At 42.6% G+C, this 23,666-nt stretch overlaps 1 protein-coding gene across 2 annotated transcripts in view; it reads left to right on the forward strand.

The window, feature by feature from the left end:
* The window catches only part of LOC101788353 (uncharacterized), a 153,696-nt gene that overhangs the window by 20,940 nt on the left and 109,090 nt on the right, over positions 1-23,666 (forward strand). Inside the window, exons 7-11 of one of the 2 annotated variants that reach the window (XM_063241850.1) lie at positions 1,406-1,506; positions 8,029-8,098; positions 8,816-8,859; positions 9,772-9,884; positions 10,311-10,380. The gene's annotated coding sequence lies outside the window, so the exon portion shown is untranslated. Of the gene's footprint in view, positions 1-1,405; positions 1,507-8,028; positions 8,099-8,815; positions 8,860-9,771; positions 9,885-10,310; positions 10,381-23,666 lie in introns of those variants that run through there. The other variant, XM_063241847.1, reaches the window with a different exon arrangement.

Here is a 23,666-nt window from a genome sequence, read left to right on the forward strand (position 1 = left end):
CACTTTGGAGGCCGAAGGCTGAGGCAGGAGGATTGCTAGAAATTTGAGGCCAGCCTGGGGTACAAAGTGAGTTCAAGGGCAGGCTGAACCACATTGTGAAATCCTGCCTTTAATAAAGATTTAAAACAAAATTCGGCTGGGCCTGGTGGCACATGCTTGTAGTCCTGGCACGCTGGGTGGTTGAAGCAAGAGCAGTTCACAACATTTAGCAATACCTTCCCTTAAAGTATCATTAAAAAGAAGGGCCTGGAACATTGCTCAGTGCAGAGGCCCTGGGTTCAGTCTCAAGTACCACGCAGAAATTGCGCTGGAGTGATGGCACACACTGTACCTGTGGTCCAGCATTTGGGAGGCTGTGGCCAGAGGATTTCGTGTTACAGGGCAGCACGGGGCTGCATAGTGAGGCTCTGTCTCAAATAGTGGGAAAGATCCTACCTGGATCCCGCCCTGGACGCTTGCTGGGTGAGGTCCTCGCAGCCTAGCCACAGGGCCCTCCGCCCCTTCCACTCACCTGCAGGCCCTGACTCCCCACTTTCTCAGGTGCGCCCACCTGGCTGCTGTGCACCCCCCCTCAACCCCAGGTCCCCGCCCTGGGGAGCAGCTTGGCAAGCTGAGCTGCCTGGGTTGCCCTGCTGTCCTCAGCGTGATGTTCAGGCTGCTCCTGCCCGGTGGTGTCCTCTGGGCACAGGAGGGAGGCTCCCTGGTGGGGTCTGGGCTGGGCCTCACCTGCCACCTGGGGTGCTGGAGGTTGGGGCAGAGCGAAGCCTGGCTAGGGTAAGCCATGTCTGGGCAGCCAAGTCACAGAGTAGTGAAGGCGAGTGTGGCATCCTTTCAGTCCCACTTCTTTGTGCTTTATTGCGGTGCTTGACCCTTAGCAACTTCGGGGCGGAGGTGGCGTGGAGCGCATGGTGTGTGATTCGTTCTTTTTGTTTGGTCTGGAGAACTATTAATTTAAAACATCAGTGAATGGAACGAAGTCACTTTACTGTTACCGAATTTCCCGTGGAGTGAGGACAGTTGCACTGAAGCTTATGCGTGAGACCGCAGTGTATAATAAGTGTCGTGCGGGGGAGCAAACTCAGCGTTGAACCGAGTCTAGGGCAAGGCGTGTGTTTGTGTTTACGGATTACAAGTGTCATGGCCGCTTTTGGACACTCAGTAAAGGCCGGGCTGCAGTAGTTGGGCTCTTAGCTCCAGTGCAGGTGTGTTGAAAAGGGACACATCGGTATTCAATTGGTAGTGACCTGGGGAAGAGGAAGGTGACTCTAGAGTCAGCAGTTTTGGTGGATGTGCTACCCTTGCCAGTTGTGAGATCTTGAGTTAGTCAAACTTAACCTACTTTTTGAGTTTCAGTATTACCTTGTACAGAAGGGATGATGATAATTTTCCTTATATGTTTCACAAGGTTGCCCTGAGACCCAGATTACCCCATGAACATGAAACGCTGGTGAAGTTTTGGTTTTTCAAAGGATGGCAGTACAGTTGAACACTGCATTGTCTAAAAATGTAAGTAAAAATGAAAAAAAAAGTTAAAACATACATTTTCAAGTAAATAACGATTTGGGAAAATTAAATTTAAAACTAAACTCCTTAAGGTCAGAACACTGTAGGTGAGTCATTGTAGTCTCAGCCGGTGCAGTATATAGGTCTCGTGTTTACAGGGGCTGTGATCCTTGACCCTGGCAGTATCATTTGGAAACTGCACACGGCAGAGTTACCAATCTAAAGATAGTATTGGGGCTACTCAACAAGCTAAAGCCTGTGCCAGTCCTTTTGATTAATGTTTTTTAATTTCTAGAGGCCTGTGAGGGCCCAGGACTGAGAAATATAGTTTACTTTTGAAAATCGTGTACCATCTGAGTAGAACAATGTTGTACATTATGCATTTTGTAGTGAGAGTTATGTGCCAGCACTTCTGTGGTAAAGTCTTAAAGTAATAGGAAACCGTATTAATTAAGGATAGGTGATGTTCAGCAGGGAAAACACCGAATCATTGCATTTTGTGGAATAAATGTCTTCACATTCGGTTATATTTAGTGTGGTGGGATTGGCATACTCCACGTTGGAGTCTGCAGCTATCTTTTAGGTCCCATTTTGAATCTGTGTCAAACATATTCAGAATGGCTGTAACAGCTTTCTCTCTCCATTCCTGCTACCACCTCAGGAATGGTGAGTTTTAAAAATTTGTGACGCAGTCCAATGTAGTCTCTTTCATTTCTCTCCTGTCGTTCTTTATCTTGCAAACACACGTTTGCCAGAAATTAACCAAATGTGACTTCTTGTAGAGAAACTACTCTTTCTTTTGTCTGGTTATGCTTATCCCCATAATAAAGTTTGAGGACGCCAGCCCCTCAGTTTGGATAAGTCTTCTAACCCTATTCTCTTGCTCTAGTCAGAGGCTGTGTTTATACTGTCCTTATCCAAAATGTCAAGGTGTGTTATCTGAAGCCACAGCTCCTCTTTCAGCCCCAGCTTGGGGGCTTCATCAACTCACTGTAACTTACAAGTCTGTTTCCACCTTTATTTTCCTCGCCACTTCATTTTCACTCGCAGTGGTCTGTCTTCTCCTACCTTTTGCTCTCTGGGTCCTGGTTTGCCTGTGTGGCCAGCCTGAGTTTGTGAACAGAAGGAAATGATAGGAAGCCTTTCTATAGCTCCCTAATGGAAGTTGTCTTTGCCAGTGATTGTGTCACATCACCTATTTCTTTTATACCATATACAATCTGTAATTATATTACTGTATTTGTTAGAAAGCAAATGTTTTGAATCTGAAGGTGAGCTTCATGAATAGTCTTGTTTATTGCTCTGTGCTCATTTCCAATAGGATACTCCACATATAATAATGAGTCAACGTATTTGAATCAGTGCATAAAATATCAAAAAGGGACTAGAGAGTGTAAGAATTTTGCCCTAGATAAGATATTATGGCAATGGGAGGCGGGACCAAGGGATGTTTACCTTGAGGTCACTTTCCCCGCCCGATTGCCCCCCACACCACGTTTCTGGCAGAGAAAGCAAGGCCCCCAGTGGTCATGGAGTTTCACTCCACGTTCTTAGAATAAAGGCCATTTTTACTTTATATTCTCTCATTTACCACAATGAAAATCCCATCAGAGAGTAGACTGCTGCATTTGAGTCACAGCTCTTTTAGCAGAGGGTGCCTTTGGGCAGTAAATCTCTTGTTTTCTTTCTTTGTTTTTTTTATTGTGTGTGTGTGTGTACAGGGGATTGAATTTATGACTCCCATTTCACAGGCAGGCACTTATGCTGTTGAGCTAAATCCCCAGCCCATTCATTTATCTTTTTAAAGCAAAGCCATACATAGTGCCTACCTCAGTGTTTTGGCAAAGACTAAAGGTACAAATGTGATGTGTTTTACATGCAAGGAAACAATACTATTGTATATTTCTTATTGTATATAAGGCACACACTTTTTGTAGTATGACCTGCCTTGACACGTGTCCATTCTCACTAGATGCACTGTAGTTTGTGTGGGACTTGTCTTCAGTATTTTTATAGCAGTGTTGAGGGTGGAGGCTGTGGTTTACTCATATTTTTTAAGTACATTGTGCACAGTGGGCCCTCAGTTCTTTCAGTGAAAGAAAAGAAAGAGATCAATGAGTTTGCCATGCAAAAGAGAAATTCTGTATTAAGAAATACAGCATTTAGGGCCGGGGATTTAGCTTAGTGGCATAAATGCCTGCGTGGCACACATGAGGTCATGAGTTCAATCCCCAGTACTCCCCTAAAAAAGAAGGGAAAAAAAATACAGCATACAATCTGGAGTACCAAAAAAATCATATATACAAAGTGGGTATATAGCTCAGTGACGGAGCATATGCTTTGTATGTACCAAGTTCTAGGTTCAACCCTAGCATTAAAAGGTAAAATTCATGGTGTGTAGGTCATCAATAAATTGTAATCAGTTCCTCTTTAGATGTCCCTTTGTGTGCAGTGGGGATGTCAGGTCTTGCAGCAGTGGCCTTGTGGATTGATGTTGGGGTAGGCAAGCATTCTGCCCCTGACTTTAGTTTATATAAATGGAAATTACACTTTAGGGATTTTAAGACAGGCTCTCACTATGTAGTTCAGTCTGGCCGAGAACTCAAGGTAGTCCTCCTGCCTCAGCCTCCAGAGCACTGGTATTACAGATGTGCATTACCACACTTGATTTAAACTTTAGTGTTTATAAATGAAATTAGTAGCCCGGGAGCTAAAGCACCATCTGTCTGTCTGTCTGAATATACTGGGGATTGTACCCAGTGTCTCCACTGTTGAGCTACATTGCCAGCTTTTTTTTTTTTTTTTAATTTTGAGACAATATGGACAGGGTGTCATGAAATTGCCCATGCTGGCCTTTAATGTTTTGCCCTCCTGTCTCTCCCCCAGAGTAGCTGATAGTAGGTCATGCCTTCACACCCACTGAGCTAACTAAAGGTTTTGTATGTTTTGTTTCTTTGACATATGTTCTCACTACCATTTGTTGTTCAGACTGGCTTTGAACTCTGTGTAGCCCAGAATAGTCTTAAATTTGAGGCAATCCTTTTGCCTCAGCCTTCTATTTTTTTTTTTTTTTAAACATTGCAAATCACACTCAGGGCCTGTGTTTACCAGGCAGGCAAATGTGCCACTGAGCTATATCCCCAGCCCATCCCTCAGCTTAGGAGTGCTGGGATTTGTCTTTTTGAGACACAGTCTCTCTGTGCAGTTCAGGCTGGCCTTGAGCTCACTTTGTAGCCTAGACTGGTCTCGAACTCGCAAAGATCCTCCTGCCTCAGCCTCCCGAGTGCTGGGATTACAGGGGTAAGCCACCATGCCCAGTTTAGGAATGCTAGGATTACAGGCTTGCATTTGGCTCTGAATGGCTTTTCTTTTGAGGGAGATGATGATAAATGTCACAGTATTTTTTTCTGTGTAGTTTCAGAAAAATCTGAGGTGGTACGAGGCTGCCCCTTTGTCTATATGACCCGGAAGGATGTAATGTTTATTCTAAAAATTTTAAGGAAACTCTTCAATGAATCACATGGAATCTTGGTGGGCCTTCAGAGAATTGAAGAAGGATTGACTGGAAAATCCAGAAAGGCTCTTTGAGTTGGCTAGTTTGTTTGTTTTTGTTTGTTTGTTTATTTACTTATGGTACTGGGAATGGCTGTCAGCATTTGTGCCACTGAGCTAAATCCCCAGGTCCTTTATCAGTTTATATTTTTAGTTTACTTACCCTTTCAAGAGGGCAAGTAAGCACAAGAGTCAGTGAATATGGTCCGATTAGGAGATTTGAAAATTAATATTAAAATGAATTTTAAAAGCTATGGCTGGATGTGGTGCCGCAATCTGGAGCCTGCAGCAGGATTACCTGGAATTCAAAGCCAACCTGAGCCTTATAGAGCCTCTCTCAAAAAAAAAAAAAAAAAAAAAAACAAAACAAAAAAACAAGCATGTCACCTTTGGCGACTTCTTTCTGAAACTCCAGAGACTAAATTAGGATTATCAAGTCGCAACTCATCCTGTAGGCACTTTAGCAAAGCTGTGTCTCAAAAAAGGCTATGTTGTAGTTCAGTGGGAGATTACCCTTGGGTTTGATCACCAGTGCTGCAAACGGAATAGAAAATTTGTTTTGCTTCTTTTTTTTCCTGGTACTAGGGATTGAACCCAGGGGGTATTTACTAGTTTCTTTTAAAATCTCAGTCTGGCTAAATTGCTCAGACTGGCTTTGAACTTAGGATCCTTCTGCCTAAGCCGTCGAGATTATATGTGAGGGCTACCAGACCTGAACACTACTATTCTTTTTGATTTTATAGTTTTTCTGGAACTGGGAATGGAACCAGTGACCTGAGCTAGCTGGGAAAATCTCTGCCACTGTGCCTCATTCTATCAGCCTATTTCTCATTTTGAAATGAAGTCACTGAGTGGGCCTTAAGTCTTCCCTTCTAGAAAAAATGTTTTTCTTGTAGTGGAAAGCTATGTCTCATCTGGCTGTGATGGTGTAAACCTGTACTCCAAGCACTCTCCTGTAATCCCAGGATTTGGGAGGCTGAGGCAAGAGGATAGAGAGGTTCCCCGCCTGCCTGCCCTGCCCAGTCTTTTTGAGACAGTCTCACTGTGCAGTTCAGGCTGGCCTTGAGCTCACTTGGTAGCCCTGGCTGGTCTTGAACTCACAGTGATCATTTTCCCTCAGCCTTCCTGAGTTTTGGGATCCAAGGTGTGTGCCACCATACCCGGTTTAAGCATAGAAAGTTTAAGGCCAGCATAGACAATGTAGCGAGACTCTGCCTCAGGAAAACACCAAAGCCAAATTGAAAAATGATTGTTTTGTTTTCTTGTTAATTTGCTTCATTTTGAGGCTGGGGATTTAGCTCAGTGGTACAGCACCTCTTTGGAAAGAGTGAGGTTCTGAATTTAATACCAGCTACCAAAAAACCCCTTTGCTTCATTCTTTCATTTCCCTGGTTTGATTTTGTTTTAGTATGGAGGGCCAAGTTGCACCAGGGCCATCAACCTGAGGTTCGTCTGTAGCCTTTTTTTTGGTACCAGGAATTGAACTGATAACCTTGCACTTTCCAGGCAGACACTTATACCAGTGAGCTAAATTCCTGTCCCTAAGAATGCAGATCCAGCCCTTCTGTTTATTTTTTTATGTTGAGACAGTGTGGGAAGCCCTGTAATTGGCTGCCGCCTTATATCTACAGGCAGCAGCCACCTTAACCTCCTCCAGGAGTTAACTTTCCGTTTGGTAGTTAAGCTTCTCTCCTTGCCTAGCCTGTTTGGCCCATTTGGGGATTATGCTAATCAGCCCGCCTTATGAACCCAAGCAGGGGAGATTTGAATTACCCCATAACCCCTGGTCTTGTCACTGTTTATAGGTCACCTGCTGATGTCTCAGACCCCAACTCCCTCTTCCCCCAATACCCTATGTGTTCCTTACTCTTTCTTTGAATCAACGAGACTTGATCAGAATCCTGTCTTGTCTCCATTCCTGTCTCTTGTCTCTTCTCATCCCCCTCCCCCGCTAGCATCTACCTTAACTCACCCGCAGACAGGGTCTCACTAAATTGTTCAAGCTGGGCTCCAATTTGTGATTGATCTACTTGCCTCAGCTTCGCAGAGTGCTGGGAATACAGGCCTGTACCACCATGTCTGGCTTGAACTAGTTGTGTTTCATATTTATTTATTTAATTTACTTATTTTGTCCAGGTTTCCAGAAAAGTTAAAAAAATGGTTTCTGTTTTATTACTCAGTTTCCCTAATCTTAATCTCTTACACAATTGTATTATGTGGTTATTAAAACTAGGAAACAAAGATTGACACTGATCCCGTTTGGTCAACTGAAGGCAATTTCAGTTTTACCAGTTTTCCCTCCTGAGGTTGCCTTTTCCCTAACTCAAGTCTTTTTCATGATCTTCCTACTTTGGAGGAATAGCGATCAGTTGTCTCATGGAACATGTCTCTGTTTGTGATTGTCAGAGGTGTTCTCATACTTGGACATGCCATGTATTAGTGAGGATAGCACCAAAGTGGTAATGTGTTCTTATGCTGTTTTATTACTGATGACCTTGACCTCAATCATTTGATCTATGTCATTTCTTTGCTGTAAAGTTACCTCTATCTTTTTTTGTCACTAATAAGTGCCTTAGGGAAGGACCTTTGAGCTAATGTACATCCCATTTCTTCTTAAATGTTAGCCATTCATTTTAGTGATTATCAATAAATCTCATCTAGAGCAGCCTTAGATTCTGGATCATTATTTTTTTTTTTTTTATCAGTACCAGGGATCAAACTCGTGACTGCTTGCTTGCAAGGCAGGCGCTTATGCCACTGAGCTAAATCCCCAGCCCCCCGGATACTTATTTTGGAGCATGAATTATAGCATATTTATTGTGTCGTTCAGGTTTTTCCATCTTTGGATTATGTCAGACTTCAGGTTGACCTGCCCTTCCTTCAGCAAGTTCTCACCTTTATTGAGCTCTCTCTTACTCTTTGGAACCACAAGATGCTCCAGATTTAACCTGAATGTGTTCTCATTTTTCATAGATTGGTTCAGGGAGTAAGAACTACCGATCTGTGATAAGAGCACGTATGGAGGAGATGCACCAGATGGCAAGTAAGTGTGGTGTGTGCATGCGTGGGGCTGTGTGCTCAGGGGCCAAAGTAAGATTCTTTGGAAAGTCCGTTACTGGTTCTTTGATGCTGGTGATTAAAAATCAATATAATCATGAGAGCCACATGATTGCCTGTTCCTGACAGACTTTGTATAACAACAAATAACAACTTTGTATACAACAATGCTTTATCAGAGGCTGCATTTCAGTTGAAAGTAGTACATGTAACTTACGGGGTTGGCTTGACCAATCATTGATCTACAACAAAGAGATTGGCATTAAAGAATTTTATTTGGTTCCGGGGATTGAATGCATGCCCTCGAGCTTGCCAGTCAGGTGCTTATGCCACTGAGCTAAATCCCTGACTGAGATAGGCATTAAAAAACCATCTAGAATCCAAGTATAGTGATCCATAGTCTCAGCACCTGGGAGGTTGAGGCAGGAAGACTGCCGTGAGGTAAAACTGGGCTACATAGTAAGTTCATGGCCAACCTGAACTATCCAGTGAGACCCTGTCTCAAAGAAAGAAAGAAAGACAAGAAACTATTGCAACAGATATATCTAGAGAGTTGCATGGCAGAGGGGAAAACAAAAGAAAATGTAGAATGAAAACAGTCATTGAAAAAACAAGGGCACAAGCTACAGATTCTGGTAGATGCTACAATAATGAGTCTGCAAGTTTCATTGCTCACTTAAAATGTTCTCTTCTGTCTTGCTAGTTGCTGGGAAAGATGGAGCCAGTGGCCACCAATTCAGCAGCCAGGTACCAGGAGCTGCCTTTTGGTTTTTTGTGGGGTTTTTTGGCATGCTTAAGTGTGGCACCTGCCTAGGGTGGCTCTGCAGTTACTGTCATGGCAGAAGTCTTTTCTTTCTAGGTACATGGGCACCTCCTTGAGGTGGCAGGGATCATCTTAAATTTCCTGGTGGCCTTTCAGTGTCTAACATTGACAAAGATCTGCTGGATAAATAATCATCTGAGTTTTCAGTTTTGGTGTTTTAGTCACAAAGACTCATGAATTCTCTCAGCTATAAGTAGTTACACTCTAATTAGAATGGGAAGATGACTCCTAGGATTTCTTCCCTTGCTGGAGTCTCGGTCCAAACTCAGTAGTGAATAAGGAATAAAACCTTGTCTCTGGTCAGCAAAGCATTTCTTTTCCCTTCTGAACAGAGGATGATGGCACGTGGAGACAGAAGGATGGTGGGAAAGTGCAGCTAACATTGTATATTTGGCTTTTTTGGGTGTTTTTGGTACCAAGAATCAAACTTGAGACCTCGTGCTTGCCAGACAAGTGCTATGGCACTGAGCTCTATCCCCAGCCCTGTATTGGGCTTTGCTTTCTTTCTGGTTTTCATTCAGTGCTGGGGTGGAACCCAGGGCCATGTGCATGTTAACCACGCGCTCTGCTATTGAGCTACAGCTCTAGCTGGGCTTTGCCATTAATAGTTTCCTAAACTTCAGTGGTTGGCATTCCAACTTCATAATTGTTCAACATTCTCTCTCTCTCTCATTTCACTGTGCAGCTCAGGCTGGCCTTGAACTCTCAGTGATCCTCCTTTCTCAGCCTACTGAGTGCTGGGATTATAGGTGTTCACAAACATGCCTGGGCACACCTGGCCTCTCCTTTATCGTTTTCCTTTTTTTTTTTTTTTTTAACTGTGGTCCTTGTGATAGGTTTCTACAGTACTAGAAGATGGCCTCAAATTTGTAGTGACCCTCCTGTCTCAGCCGCTAGGTACAGGAATTACAGGCATGCACCTCCATGATCAACTTCCTTTTTTTCTGAGGTATCTTCCTTTTTCCCTATTGTCTTACTAAATTATAATTCATGAAACTCATTAATACACTGCTTTATATTTCTAATGCACATTAAAATGAAATCAGAGCCATTCAAATAATGGTGGTCTACAGATCAGCATGTGAAATGCTCTCACAGTCTGCCCTGTGGGAAATTCTCTCAGAGAAATCCCAGGAACTGCTGGATTAGTGAATGTCCATTATGTGCTTTAAGTCTTGCTATATTCCTGTGCTCTAAGAACAAATCTTAGTACTTTTCATTAAAACTGCTTTTGTGGGCCGGGGATTTAGCTCAGGGGCATAAGCGCCTGCCTTGCAAACTGGCTGTCGTGAGTTGGATCCCTGGTACTGAGAAAAAGATAATAGAAAAACAAACAAACAAACAAAAAACACACCTGGTTTTGTTTCTTCCATAGGTCCGCATTTTGTCAGCAGTGGAGCTAATTTGGAACCTGTGTGAGACCCTTTTTATTGACGTACTCCCGGGTAAGCCTGGGATAATCTGGTCATAACGTGTCTCTACTGTTTCTTTGTATTTCCTGTGCCAACAATGTTGTCTCCAGTGCTTTTCTTGTTTTTTTCTTTCCTTGTGTTTTCCCCCCTTGTTTTGGTTTTTCTGAGACAGGGTTTTATTATGCAGTTCAGACTGGACTTGAACTCACTTTGTGGCCTAGGTTGGTCTCAAACCTGCACTGATCCCACCCGCCCTCAGCCTGTAAGGTGCTGGGACTGTGGTTGTGTATCACTGCGCCCAACATTCTAGTTCTTTTCCACATACTGTCTGAAAGCATTACAAAACACCCAAAGAAATGTGACATTTTGTTAGAGACTGTAAAAGGAATCATACAGATGTTTCCTAGGAACCTAAACATCAAGGAGATGAACTTTGAAAAGCAGTGAGAAATCAAGTTTCATCTAGTGTGTGAAAGTGGTAGTATTCACATTATAGATACTTCATTTGCGCTGAAAGTTGTCTCCATGTGGGGAGGAATAAGGAGATGGGTGTAGAAGACACTTTGAGAATTCTGTAGCTAATAATTGGATGAGGCAACCATGTGTTTTAAGCTGTGTAATCAATCTTGAATTACAGTATGGCCCATATAGTATCATCGCTTGAGTGTACTCTTTATGGAGTTGCAAAAGCGTTTTTTGTTTTTTGTTTTGTTTATTGATTGTCTTATTGAGATGGTATTTGTTTTTCATTTATTTGTAGTGATACTGGCTATTGAACCCAGGACCTTCCCACTGAGCTATGACCCCAGGCATGCCCATTTTAAAATTTTATCTTTTATATTCATCTTAAGGAGTAGGTACATTTATATAACCTGCCTTGATTTTTTTGTTTGTTTTTGTTTGACTTTCTAACCTGTTTGTGTGACTCATGCCTATAATCCCAGCACTCTGGAGACTGAGGCAGGAGGATAGTTGTGACTTTAAGACCAGTCTTTGCTACAAAGTGAGCTCAAAGCCAGCCTGAACCCCGTAGTAAAATCCTGTGTTTAAAAAAAAATTGTTTTTGCTTTCCACTATTGTATTTCAATGTTGTTATTTTGTTTTCTTTTTTGATACAGGGTCTTGTATGCTGTTCAAACTGGCCTTCACCTTACTTTGTAACCCAGGCAGGTCTTTAGTTTTATTTTTAGTTTTTATTTATTTACTTATGTATATTTTTGATGCTGGAAATTGAAATCAGGATCTTGCACTTGCCAGACAGATGCTCTGCCACTGACTATATCCCTGATTCCTACTTTTAATTGTTATACAATTTTGCTATTTTGCACAGGCACTGAGTGAACCTCAGATCCCTTGCCTTCACCTCCCAGAGTGCTGTTTTTGTTTTTTTTTTTTTTTTGTCTTTTTCCTTTTTATCCGTACCAGGGATCCAACTCACAACTGCCTGCTTGCAAGGCAAGAGCTTATGCCATTGACCTAAATCCCCAGCCCCGTTTTATTTTTTTTAAATCTATTTTATTTATAGATAGAAAAAGAAAGAAACTACAAAATTTCAAAACAGTGTATTCAGGGGGCAGCAATGGTATGTACATTGTGCATTGTAGTCCCCAAATCATTAACCCAGAGCCCAAGACATCTGCATTCAATTGTCCAGCACCAGCACAAAGCTTTCTCTCTTTCTTTTTTTTTCTTTTGGTCTTTTTGAGACAGGGTCTCTCAATGTAGTTCAGGCTGCCCTTGAGCTCACTTTGTAGCCCAGGCTGGTCTCAAACTCACAACGATCCTCCTGCCTCAGCCTCCTGAGTGCTGGGATTACAGGCATGAGCCACCACGCCCGGCTACAAAGCTTTCTCTTCAGCAAACTTGGAGAAATCAGTAGTGTAACTATCTCGACTATTTTTTTTATGTACATAAATATATTTTTTCTTTCAGCTTGTCACAGTTGTGAAGCTACGTTTGCACATGTGTGTTTTATTTATTGCACTAATGAGTGTGTTCTCAGGTTGCATCCATTTACCTATAAAAGTGTCCATTTTATCCTTTATGGCTGAGTAGTACTCGATTGTAGAAAAATAGCAGGTCTTTTTTACCTTCCTCAGGGGATGGGCATATAGGTTGTTTCAAAGATCTGGCTATTACAATCTGTGCTGCTGTAAATGTGGTGCCCACATATCAATGTCGCATGATGTTTGTAATTCTTTTGGGAAGATACCTAGAAGGAGTCTAGCTGGGGTGAAGGGGAGCTCCAATTCTAGTTTCTTTTTTTTTTTTCTATTTTTGTTTGGTATTGAGGATGGAACTGATGACCTCACATTTGGCAGGCAGGTGCTTATGCCACTGAGCTAAATCCCTGGCCCCATCCTAGTTTTTAAAGGAATCTCCACACTGATTTCCACAATGGTTGCATAAGTCTGAATTCCCATCCACAGTGGAGAAGGGTTTCTTTTTCCCCACAGCCCCTGCAGCATTTTTTTTTTTTTTTTTTTTTGTGGTACCAGGTATGAAACTTATGACTATGCACTTGCAGGGCACTGAGCTAAATCCCTGGCCCTCTTCTGTATTTATTATTGATTTATTTCTTGATACTATCCATTCTTTCTGGAGTGAGGTGGAGTCTCAGTGTTGTTTTAATTTGCATCACTTGAATGACCAGTGATCTTGAACATTTTTTCATGTATTTATTTGCTGCTTGGATTTCTTCATCTGAGAAGTGTATATCCATCTCAGCTGCCCATTTTTGGACTGAGTCGTTAAATGTGGGAGGACTGATTTTTTGAGCTGTTTATGGGTTCTTGATAGTAATTCTTTGTCTGAGGTACAGCTGGCAAACATTTTCTCCCACACTGTGGGTTGTCTCTTCACTGTGTTGGTGGTTTCTGTCACTGTGCCAAAGCTTTTCAGTTGGGTGCGATCCCATTTGTTGATTCTTTGCAATAGTTCCTGTGCAACCTGGGTTTTGCTGGTAAAGTCTTTTCTTATACCAATGTCTTCAAGAGTTTTACCTATTGTATCTTCCAGCAGATTTAGTGTTTCTGTTTTAATAGTGAGATCTTTGATCCATTCTGATTTTAGCTTAGTACGTGGTGAAAGATATGGGACCAGATTTTCTTTGTTTGTTTTGTTGTTACTGGGGATCAAACTCAATACATCACAGATGGCAGCCAAGCGCGTATGCCACTGAACTCAATCCCCAGCCCCTGGGTCCAATTTTAATCTCTGGATGTGTAGAGCCAGTTTGTCCTTCACCATTTAACAAAAGGCTGTCTTTTCTTCCAGTGAATGTGTTTGGCAGTGTTGTCAAAGATAAGGTGGCTTAATATGTCTGGAATTGTTTTGCATCTTCTAATCTGTTCCATTGATCTTTGGGTATGGTTTTTTGTTGTTGTTGTTTGTTTGTTTCCCAGTACCTCACTGTTTTTATTACAGTACCTTCATAGTATAATTTCAAGTCAAGATTGTGATACCCCCTGTCTTTAAATATGGGAGGACTGCCTTTATTATTCTTGGTCTCTTCTGGCTCGAGGTGAAGTTTAAGATTGTTTTCTCTAATTCTGTGAGATATGCTGTTGAAATTTTGATTGGGATTGCATTGAATCTATATAACGGTGTTGGAAGTATGATCATTTTCACTGTATTGGTTATGCCTACCCAAGAGCATGGGATAACTCCATTTTCTAATATCCTCTTTAATCTCCTTTTTTGGAGTACTGCAGTTTCAATGTAGAGGTCTTTTATATCGTTTGTTAGATTGATTCCTAGGCATTTTGTGGTTTTGATGCTATCATAAAAGGTATTATTTGCCTGATTTCTCTCTGTGAGAGTTTGTTATTTGTGTATTGGAAGTTATTGATTTTTGAGTGTTGACTTTGTATGTAATCAGCTATGTTACTCAATTTGCTTATTAAATCTAGGAGTCTTGGTGAAGTTGTTGGGGTTTTCTGAGTAGTATCATGTCATCTGTGAATAAGGATAATTTAACTTCTTCCTTTCCTATCTTTATTCTTTTTATTTCTTTCTCTTGTCTAATTTATTTGGCTCAAATTTCTAGGACTTTGTTGAATAAGAGGGAGATGGTAGACATCCTTGTGTTGTTCCTGATTTTAGAGTGAAAGCTTGCCATTTTTGTCCATGTGGTATGATGCTGGTGTTGGTGTGGCATAGCTGGCTTTTATCAGATTGGGATAAAGACTATCTGTTCCAGTTTGTTGTAGGATTTTTATCATGAATGAGTGCTGGAGCTTGCCAAACGCTTTTTCTGCATCTATTGAGATGATCATATGATCTTTGTCCTGGGCTCTGTTAATATGGTGTGTTACATTTATGGATTGACATATCTTGAGCCATCCCTGCATCCCTGGGATGAATGCCTCTTGGTCATGGTGTACAAATCTTTTTAACAATTTGCTGCAGTCTCTTTGCCAGTATCTTACTGAGGACTTTTGCATCTATGTTCATTAGGGGGATGGGCCTATGATTCTCTTTCTTAGTTGAGTCCTTCTCTGGGTTTGGAATCAGAGTAATGCTTACTTCCAAGACTGAATTTGGATGTATTTCTCCCCTCTCAATTTCATTAAATAATTTTAGAAGTAGTGGTGTTAGGTCTCCTCTAGATTTCTTGTATAGTTCAGCAGTGAATCCTTCAGGGCCTTGACTTTTCTTTTTTGATAGGTTTTTAATTACATCTTCAGGACTGGGGTAAATCCACAACATAAGCACCTGCCTGACAAGCATGAAGTCACGAGTTTGATCCCCAGTACCACAAGAAAAAAAAAATAAATTTAATTACATCTTCTGTTTCATTACTGATCCTGAATAACTTAGGATTTTTAATATTGTTGACTCAGATTTGGTAGTTCATATGGATCTAGTAATTTGTCCATTTCTTCTATATTTTCCGTCTTACTAGATACAAGTTTTCAAAACAGGTATAGATAATTTTCTGGATTTCTACAGGGTGTGTTGTGATTTTGCCCTTTTCATTCCTAATTGCATAGATTTGAGTGTTTTCTTTCCCTTTTTTTGGTAAAGTTGGCTAAAGGTTTGTCAATTTAATCTTTCAAAGAACCAACTCTTTGATTCCTTGATTTTATTTATTTATTTTCTTGTACTGGGGATTGAACTCATAACTGCAGGCTTGCAAAGCAGGTGCTTATGGTGCTGAGTTAAATCCCAGCTCCTCCTTGATTCTTTGTTTTGTTTTTGGTGCCAGTGATCAAACTCACTACTGTGGGCTTGCAAGACAGGGGCTTATGCCACTGAGCTAAATCCCCGGCCCTTTGTGTTGTTTTCTTAAACTCCAGTGTGTTAATTTCTGCACTGACATTCCTAATTTCCTCCCTTGTATGAGCTGTTGTCTTAGCATGCTCTTCTTTTTCTCGAAGCTGTTTATATGTGCTTGTTCTGTTATCCTGATAGATATTTACTGCTATAAATTTCCCTCTTAAGACCGATTTCATTGTGTCCCTCAAGTTTCTGTATGTTGTATTGTTGTTAGCATTCAACTTACAAGTTGTCTAATGTCTTCTTTAATTTCATCTGTGACTCACTGATTGTTTAGGATGGTGCTATTTACTTTCCATTTGTTACGAATTTGTGGTTTGCTTGGCATGGGTTTCCAATTTCATTGCATTGTGGTCTGATAGTTATACATGGGATAATTGCAGTTCCTTTGCATTAAGCATGTCTATGAGTCAGTGTATAGTCTGTTTTGGGTAATAACCGTTGTGCAGCTGAGGAGAATGTGTATTCTGATGTCGTGGGATGGAACCCTCTATACACATCCACTAGGTCCATTTGTTCAAAAGTTTTAATTTAGTTCTAATATTTCTAATGTTTTTGTCTAGCTGACCTCTTTTTGTCACAATGGGGGTATTGAGGTCTCCCAATACAATTGTGTTAGGACTTGTTGATTGTTCATCTCCATTATTAATTGTTTTTCATGGCTGGGCGCACTGGTATTTGTTACATATATGTTTATCTCTTCCTCTTGGATTGTTCCCTTTACAAGGATGTAGTGACTTTCTTTATCTCTCTTAATCAGTTCTGGCTTGAAATTCACTTTGCCTGCAAATAGAATAGCTTCCCCTGGATTTTCTGTGTTCTTGTCACATGGAGTATTGTTTTCCATCCTTTGACTTTCAGTGTATGAATTTCCTTTTGAATTAAATGTGTTTCCTGTATGCAGCATATTGTTGGATCTTGCTTCTTGATGCACTCTGCCAGTCTGGCTTTTGATTGTTGAATTGGGACCGTTAACATTGATGATTATAACTGAAGTGCATCGACTTGTGTTGTGTTGTGTTGTGTTATTTTCCTGTTATTGGCTCTCCCCCTTATTTCCTTCCCTCTAATCGTTTGCCTTTCCTGATGGATTCTTTCTATTGGGGGTTCATGGAGCTGTAGTCCTTATTATCTCTTTCTAGAATGTCCTTCTGAACATTTTGGAGTGCTGGTTTGATGGTCATAAATTTCCATAGCTGTTCTTTGTCATGGAAGCATTTTATTTCTCCATCAATTTCTTTTTTTCTCCATCAATTTTTTCTAATGTCATATTGTATATTTTGGTAATCTCTGTATTTGTCTGAGAGATTATTTCTGATTTCATGCTTTCGAGTCCCAGGGCTGGAAGGACCAAGGACTCTTGAGTCTGACTTGTCCTAAGGTCTTAGGACAACCAGAAGCCCCTTTGCCCCTGCACTGCTCCTTACCAAAAGTGGTCCCATTGCTCAACAGAGGAGCTCCAGGCTACCCATGCCCTCAGGCTGTGAGGTTAAAAAACAAACAAAATAAAGGAGGTTAAAAAACCCCCGATTATCTGCTGAATGGTAACTTTTGTTCCTGGCAGGCTCTGTGTTCTGGTTCAACCCCTAACTGTGGAGCCAATGTCAGGCTGGAAGGGTGGTGGGCGGTGCCAGTCTTTCCCAGAAGCCCTAGGTGTGCAGGCCCAGGAACCTTGGTACAGAACTATGGCTGGTACCCCAGAATACTAGCCAGGTCACAGAGGTGAGCCACCCTGCATGTGCAAAATACCAACAGGCAACAATACCTTCTTTATCACTGCTTTGGGCAAGGGCACCCTGACCAGTCCTGACATCATGAGCAGCCAGACCACCTTTGCCTAAGACCACATGTTGGTGTACTCTCCTGGTTCCCTTCTCTCTACAGAGCTCATCTGGTTGCTCATGTCAGCTCTCAAGGAAAGGGCTACAAACACAGGTCCCCTTGTCTTCTCAACATTACTGTACACTGGGAACTGATTAATGTTTCTTTCCTGCCTGTTGTAGTCAGGGGTTATGCAGAGAACAATTAGAAATGAGGACATGGAGTTTATAATATTATTTTCTTTTTTTTTTTTTATTTATTATTTTTTTTTAAAGCCAGTCAAATTTAGCAGTGGGGGGGTGGTATACCAACTTTAGTGACACTAATGTTAATAAGTTCTGATAACCCACTGCCATCGGACCAGCCTATAATATTATTTTCATAATGGTCACCGGGAGTTAACACAAGAAAAGGCAGGATATCTATCCACAACACCAAAGACATAGAATAGTCAAGGGCCTAAATCCCACAGCAATGTCCTACATGAGTCCAGATAAAAACCCAGAGCTCATGACAGTGCCTCCCTCGAGTCCAACTGGAGGTCCAGAGTTCACAAGAAGGACTCATGCCAGTCTCTTTTCTGGATCCTTGCTGGGAATGCTCAAAGGTCAGTGGTGGAAGCCAGAAAGTCCATACCAACCGGGTGAAGGAGCTGTGCTAGTGGCATGCGTGTTCTACACTGGAGCCGAGAAGTCACACTCACAGCAATGACCTGGGCTGTCCTGAAAGGCACCACAGCGACACGGAGGCCCTGAGCTCCTCTGACAACAAGCACAGTTGAGTATATGCCAGGAAGCCAGCGTGACAAGTCCATCCTGGAGACAAAGCAGCACACATCTTCCCCTGTGGAGCCAGGAAGCAATGCTTGATGTGAGGATGAAAGCTTCTCCAAGAGAACCAATGGCTCAAACAGCAACTCATAGGAGAACCCACAATGCCTCAATGCAATAACACATTAACGCCTTCATGCCTTAACAACCTCCTCTTCCTTCTCCACCTATTCATGCTGGCAACTGTCTTCAGGTGGAGCATCTTTGCTCACTGCCATGCTGTTGTAATCCAGCTGGCATTAAGCTGACCACCAGCTCTTAATCCGTAACACTGCCTTTCACTTTCATTGGTTATTGGGTTTCTGTGGAGTGGCCGGACCTGCCTGGAGATCCCAGACTCAGGCCTCCAGCCTATGACTCTGGTAACAGCTCCCCTCTTGTTTGGAGGCTGTCCTGCCTGTAATTCTCTACAAGACTCACAACCTCACTCCTCAGGTTTAGGCAGAGGAGTCAGTGGTTCAGTAAGCTTGTGTTGAGCAGGAAGATCATAAATGAGAACAGAACATACGGGCAAGCTTTTCTCTTGGTGTTAAACTCCTCTATGCATGAAAGTGAGGGATTTTCAAGAGAACTCCAGCTGCCCCAGAATCAGGATAACATTTCCAGTCATACCTGGAACAGCAGCCACAAAGTTGCCAGTTAGCTTTGACACACACGCGTCATACTGCCAAGCCCAGAACTTATTATCCCTGGACTATTCCACTGAATTGCTGCTTCCACTGAAGGCTGGGTCTGTGGGGGGACCCCTGAAAACAATCCCATCTGCTTTTTGGGAGTCCCTGCCTCTTGGTCTCTTCCTTTCCAGGCTCCAGATCTCTGAAGTCTGTGGGCTTCTCTGTTTCCTGTTGTTCGCTCTACTTTCACGAGGCTGCTCGAAGTCATGAGTCCTAGTGCAGGCCGGGGTAGGGTAGGTGAAAGACAGGAGCAACTGCTCATGGAAGGGCACAATTACACAGACAGCAACTGCACAGCTATAGAGCAACGGACTTACAGGTTAATAGCAAGGTTACATGTTATAGCAAGGTACAAATCAAGAAGTGATCTCTGTCTATGCTCCTGCTGCCTGCCACATAAGCACCTTGCTGCATGCAGTCAGGCTTGACAGTCTGAGGTCAGCTCCTTTGTCCCGCTAATGTGCTGGCTCAATTCGACTGTATCCAACTGGTATTTTCCTTAGTTAAAAGAATATATGTTGCTCTCATCTAGCTTCAGGGTCATTGTTTGGAACAAGGTGACCCAATCAAGGACACCTTTAACTTTCTTTGCTCCACTTGAATCCTTTCCCCTCTTCCTCAGAATGTTCCTACGTTATGGCAAACAATTCCTTTTAAGTAAATCTATTTAGAATTAGGTCACCTGATGACATATGACTTAATTCAATCATGTAATAGCCTGTCACCTGCCTTGCACTTCCTGCTTGCTAACTGTATTTCAACTAAACTGAAAGCTGATTTTTTTCTGGTGGTTTGGACCCTATTATAGTCCCTCATCTCACTGGCATAAACTCAGTAAAGTTGCCTTTTAGATTCCTTGGTGCAAAGAGTCGCACTAGGTTTGATGTTGGTTTTTCTGCAACACTCATGCGTATGGCACATTTCCATGAAATTTTCACACCAGGTAGACTACCAACAATTGGAAACAAAGTCCCGTGTTACTGTGTGACTTGAACAGTGATAAAAGCGCTTGCCAGGTGCTGTGGAGTGAAGAGAACTTGAGAGGTTTCAGGTTCACAGCCCCTGTGAACATGTGCAGCACTGCTGAGTTTGGGCTTGTTAAAGGTTGGCTCAGTCCAGCTTCCCTCTCTGATCCTCCAGCCCTCATACCCTCCTCTCCTGCTACAGCCCATCTTCTGGGAATTAAGCGCCTCCTTCTGGTTTTACTTTGGGATGAGCCTCCTTCACACCCTGAGCTGTCCCTGGGCTCGAGTTCCTGGTCTCATTCTTCCACCCAGAGTGCACATGACCACTGCTGGCCAGTCAGAGCTAATCAGAGCCTGTGACAGAGGCTTTGCTTAGACCCGTTTTCTTCAGTGCTGTGTCCGGTGAGAATTACTGCTGCCTATCTTGCAGACTCGGGACCTGGTCCTGCTACCGTGGCACCCAGCATGGAAGGCAATGCAGGAGAGGGGCAGACAGGGCCAAGTAGATGGATGTGGTCAGTCCTGAGCATGTAGGACTCTTCACTGTTGAAGTGTGATTTTTAGCTGGGGACAGAGTCCTAACAAACACAGGTGTGAAGTTGGATAGCTCATCTATTCCTCAGCCTGTGTACTATCTGTTAATTAGAAGGGTAAGATGTACTCTTTGGAAAGCTGTAAGAGTTAAATGAGATCACACACACACATACATACACACACTGTATACTTCCTATTAATCAGACAATAATTACAGACGCACTGGTGGAGGACACAGTATTTGTTCTGCACACACCACTCCATGTTCTCCAGCCTTGATGGTCCCACCAAGAATCTGCAGGGACAGGAGATCACTTCTCCAGAGTCACTTTCCTCAGCAGGTACATCTGTATTCTCTGATCCCCTTTTGGGCTGTTTGGCTCTTTCCCTCAGACTACAGTTTGGTGTCAATGTTTCCCCAGCCCATTCCCGCCTTACTTAACTGGCTTGGATATAGGTTGCTTCCTTGCTGGACCTCTGTCCTCTGTTTCCCTAATCCTCAGACTGGCTCAGGAGCCAGGGTGTTGGGAGGTAGACAGACCACCAAACTTAGTTCTGTTACAGAGCCTGGAGCACCCTTCCCAGTAGGAACTGTGACAGCCGATTACTCACGTGGAATAAAATCACAACCACACACACACACATTGCTGAGAGAGAAAAAGGGCAAGACAGCTGTGCAACTTTTTTCTTTTAATGTTTTCTTGCTGTTGATTAATTCACTTTTCTGTCAGGAGTTCCTTTGTGCAGAGAGAGATTGGCAGGAGCTAACAGGTCTTAAGTTATGAGGAAAAAGATGAATGTAAAGTTATAAAGTCTATGAGCTTATTTTATTGTAGGCAAATTATAAAGTTATTTCCTGGAAACTCCTATCCCAGAACAGTGAGCCCTCATAGCCGGTGTTCCAATGTAGCCAATGCCGATTCCGAATTTATTTTGATCCTGTGGACTGAATCCAGGGTCATTCTTCCTCTGATGGGGTCTTGCTGAGTTCTCCAAGTCGCTTTGAACTTTTGATTATCCTGCTAAGTCCTCCTGAGTACTTTGTATTAAGGCATGTGCCATGGTACCAAGCTTCAGATATTTTATTCATGCATTCATCACCTAAAAAAAATGCTACATAATTTGAAAGATATAACCAGTGACATGGCACTGCAGCCTCCCAGTTGCCCTGTCTGAAGGATGACCTTTTCCAGTGTCTTGTGTGTCTCTCTCCAGGGTATCCTGTACTAGTGAGGACCACCAGAACTGTGATACCAAAAGATCTACCTTGCTGTCGAGAATGGTACCACTAAGCTCTTGGAATGTGACTGGTGTGACTTAGGAGCTGTGTTTTGTTTTTTTTTTTTTTTGTCTTTTTCATTTTTATTGGTACCAGGGATCGAACTCAAGACTGCCTGCTTCAAGGCAAGTGCTTTTGCCGCTGAGCTAAATCCCCAGCCCCCTGGAGCTGTCTTTTAAATTTTACTTAATTTCTATTCCTTTATATTTCAACAGTGAAAGGCTGCCTAATGGCTCTTATACTCGGCCACACAACTCTACAGATAACCCACAATATGCAGCTCATACTAAACACTTTACCTTGTTTCTGGCCACTTACGAACGCCTCTATCTTGAAGGTAAATTGTTCCAGACTACCTTGTTTAAAAAAAAAGAAAAACTTCTAGAAAACATTGTCTTAAAGCCAGGGATGGGGTGGCTAAGGCAGGAGAAGCACTAGGACAAGACCAGCCTAAATTATATAGCATTACTTTTCCCAGCTGTCCACTCAAGCCTTCCAGAAGCAGAATACAGTGGTACTGGTTTATGAACTTCACTTGTTTAATGATCTGTGATGAATTTGGTTGCATTCCTGCTTGTGTAGGGAAGATGGCCACAGTAATGTTTGTCACTTGATGTGGAGTTTGTGAATGGAAGCTAGATTTTGCCAAAAATTTTGGTTGCAAATCAAACTTTTCAAACCGATGCATTCATGAAGTGAGATATTGCTGTCTTCCTTTGTAATTCACAAAGGCAATCTCTTATTCAGCCTGTAATGTCATGGGCCGTCATTTTTTAATAATTTGCCACATACTGTACCTAAGATGCCTCATAACCACCCTAGATTCCCTACAGTGTCACTTTTGTCAGCCTGGGTCTGAAGCTGTTTGGCATGGGTCCCCTTTTGACAATCAGGGGAAACAAGTGACCATGAATCATGGCCCGAAAACACACTCGCCACCATGGTCCCTGTCGTGGTGACAGTGGCCTTCGTTAGTATTAATCACAGTTCTCTCTGAATCTCCTTGAAAAATTAAGGTCTCTGGGGAAGGCCACCATGGACATAGAACATACAGGACTGGCCTTACCTTTGTCTGATGAGAGCAGCCAAAGTGCTTGGAAGTAGGGACAGTGGTGGTTTTTTCATTTTGATGTTGTTTGCCTTTTGAGATAGGTTGTCACTGGCTAGTTTAGGCCAGCCTTGCAGTTGTTATGTAGCCCAGGCTAGCCTGCCTCTCATGTGCTAAGATTTCAGGGGTGTGTCACCACACTTGGCCAGTGATAAAGTTTGCATGGTGAATCTCTGCCTTAGTTGTCCTTAAGCCATGTGGACCCCTGAGAGACTTTTGTTTTATGTCATTTTTGGCAGTACTGGGGCTTGAACCTGGGACCCTTGGAGTGAGTCATATCCCAGCCTCTTTTCATTTTATTTTTTGACAAGTTTTCACTAAGCTGAACTCAAATTCAGAATCCTGCTCCCTCAGGATCCAAGTGCTAGGATGCCAGATGTATACCACCATCCCCAGTGATCCAATCAGTGCCCTTAAACAGCCTTCCTCTTATAACTTCACGACCGGAAGTTTTTCAGTCTTAAATGGCCTGTGCAGAAAGGAGTTTCACTAACTTGTTTTGGCATTGAGTCCTTGTTGAAGGTCCGTGTGGACAGCAGTACAGGATTTGATGCTGGATAGATCTCAGCCCCCAGTGCTACAGGCTCTTCACAGAGTGGGGGCAAATAGCTAGCACCCTCTGCTGGCCTTTGGTCAATAAGCGTATGGTGACATGTGGAGTCCCATGTGTAGGTAGAAGCAGCAATCTTAATTCACACAGTCACTCATATTCCCGAGTCATGCCCAAGGGCAGGGCTTGGTCCTAGGAACTGGGGGACATGTAGTGGGCCATGTGGAGAGGAAGGAAATTGATCCTTGCCTTGTTAGGGCTCCTGACCTAGTAGAGAA

Source organism: Cavia porcellus, unplaced genomic scaffold (genome assembly GCF_034190915.1).
Source record: "Cavia porcellus strain 051 isolate PalLab524CR breed Dunkin Hartley unplaced genomic scaffold, mCavPor4.1 scaffold_32, whole genome shotgun sequence".
Taxonomy (NCBI): Eukaryota; Metazoa; Chordata; class Mammalia; order Rodentia; family Caviidae; genus Cavia; species Cavia porcellus.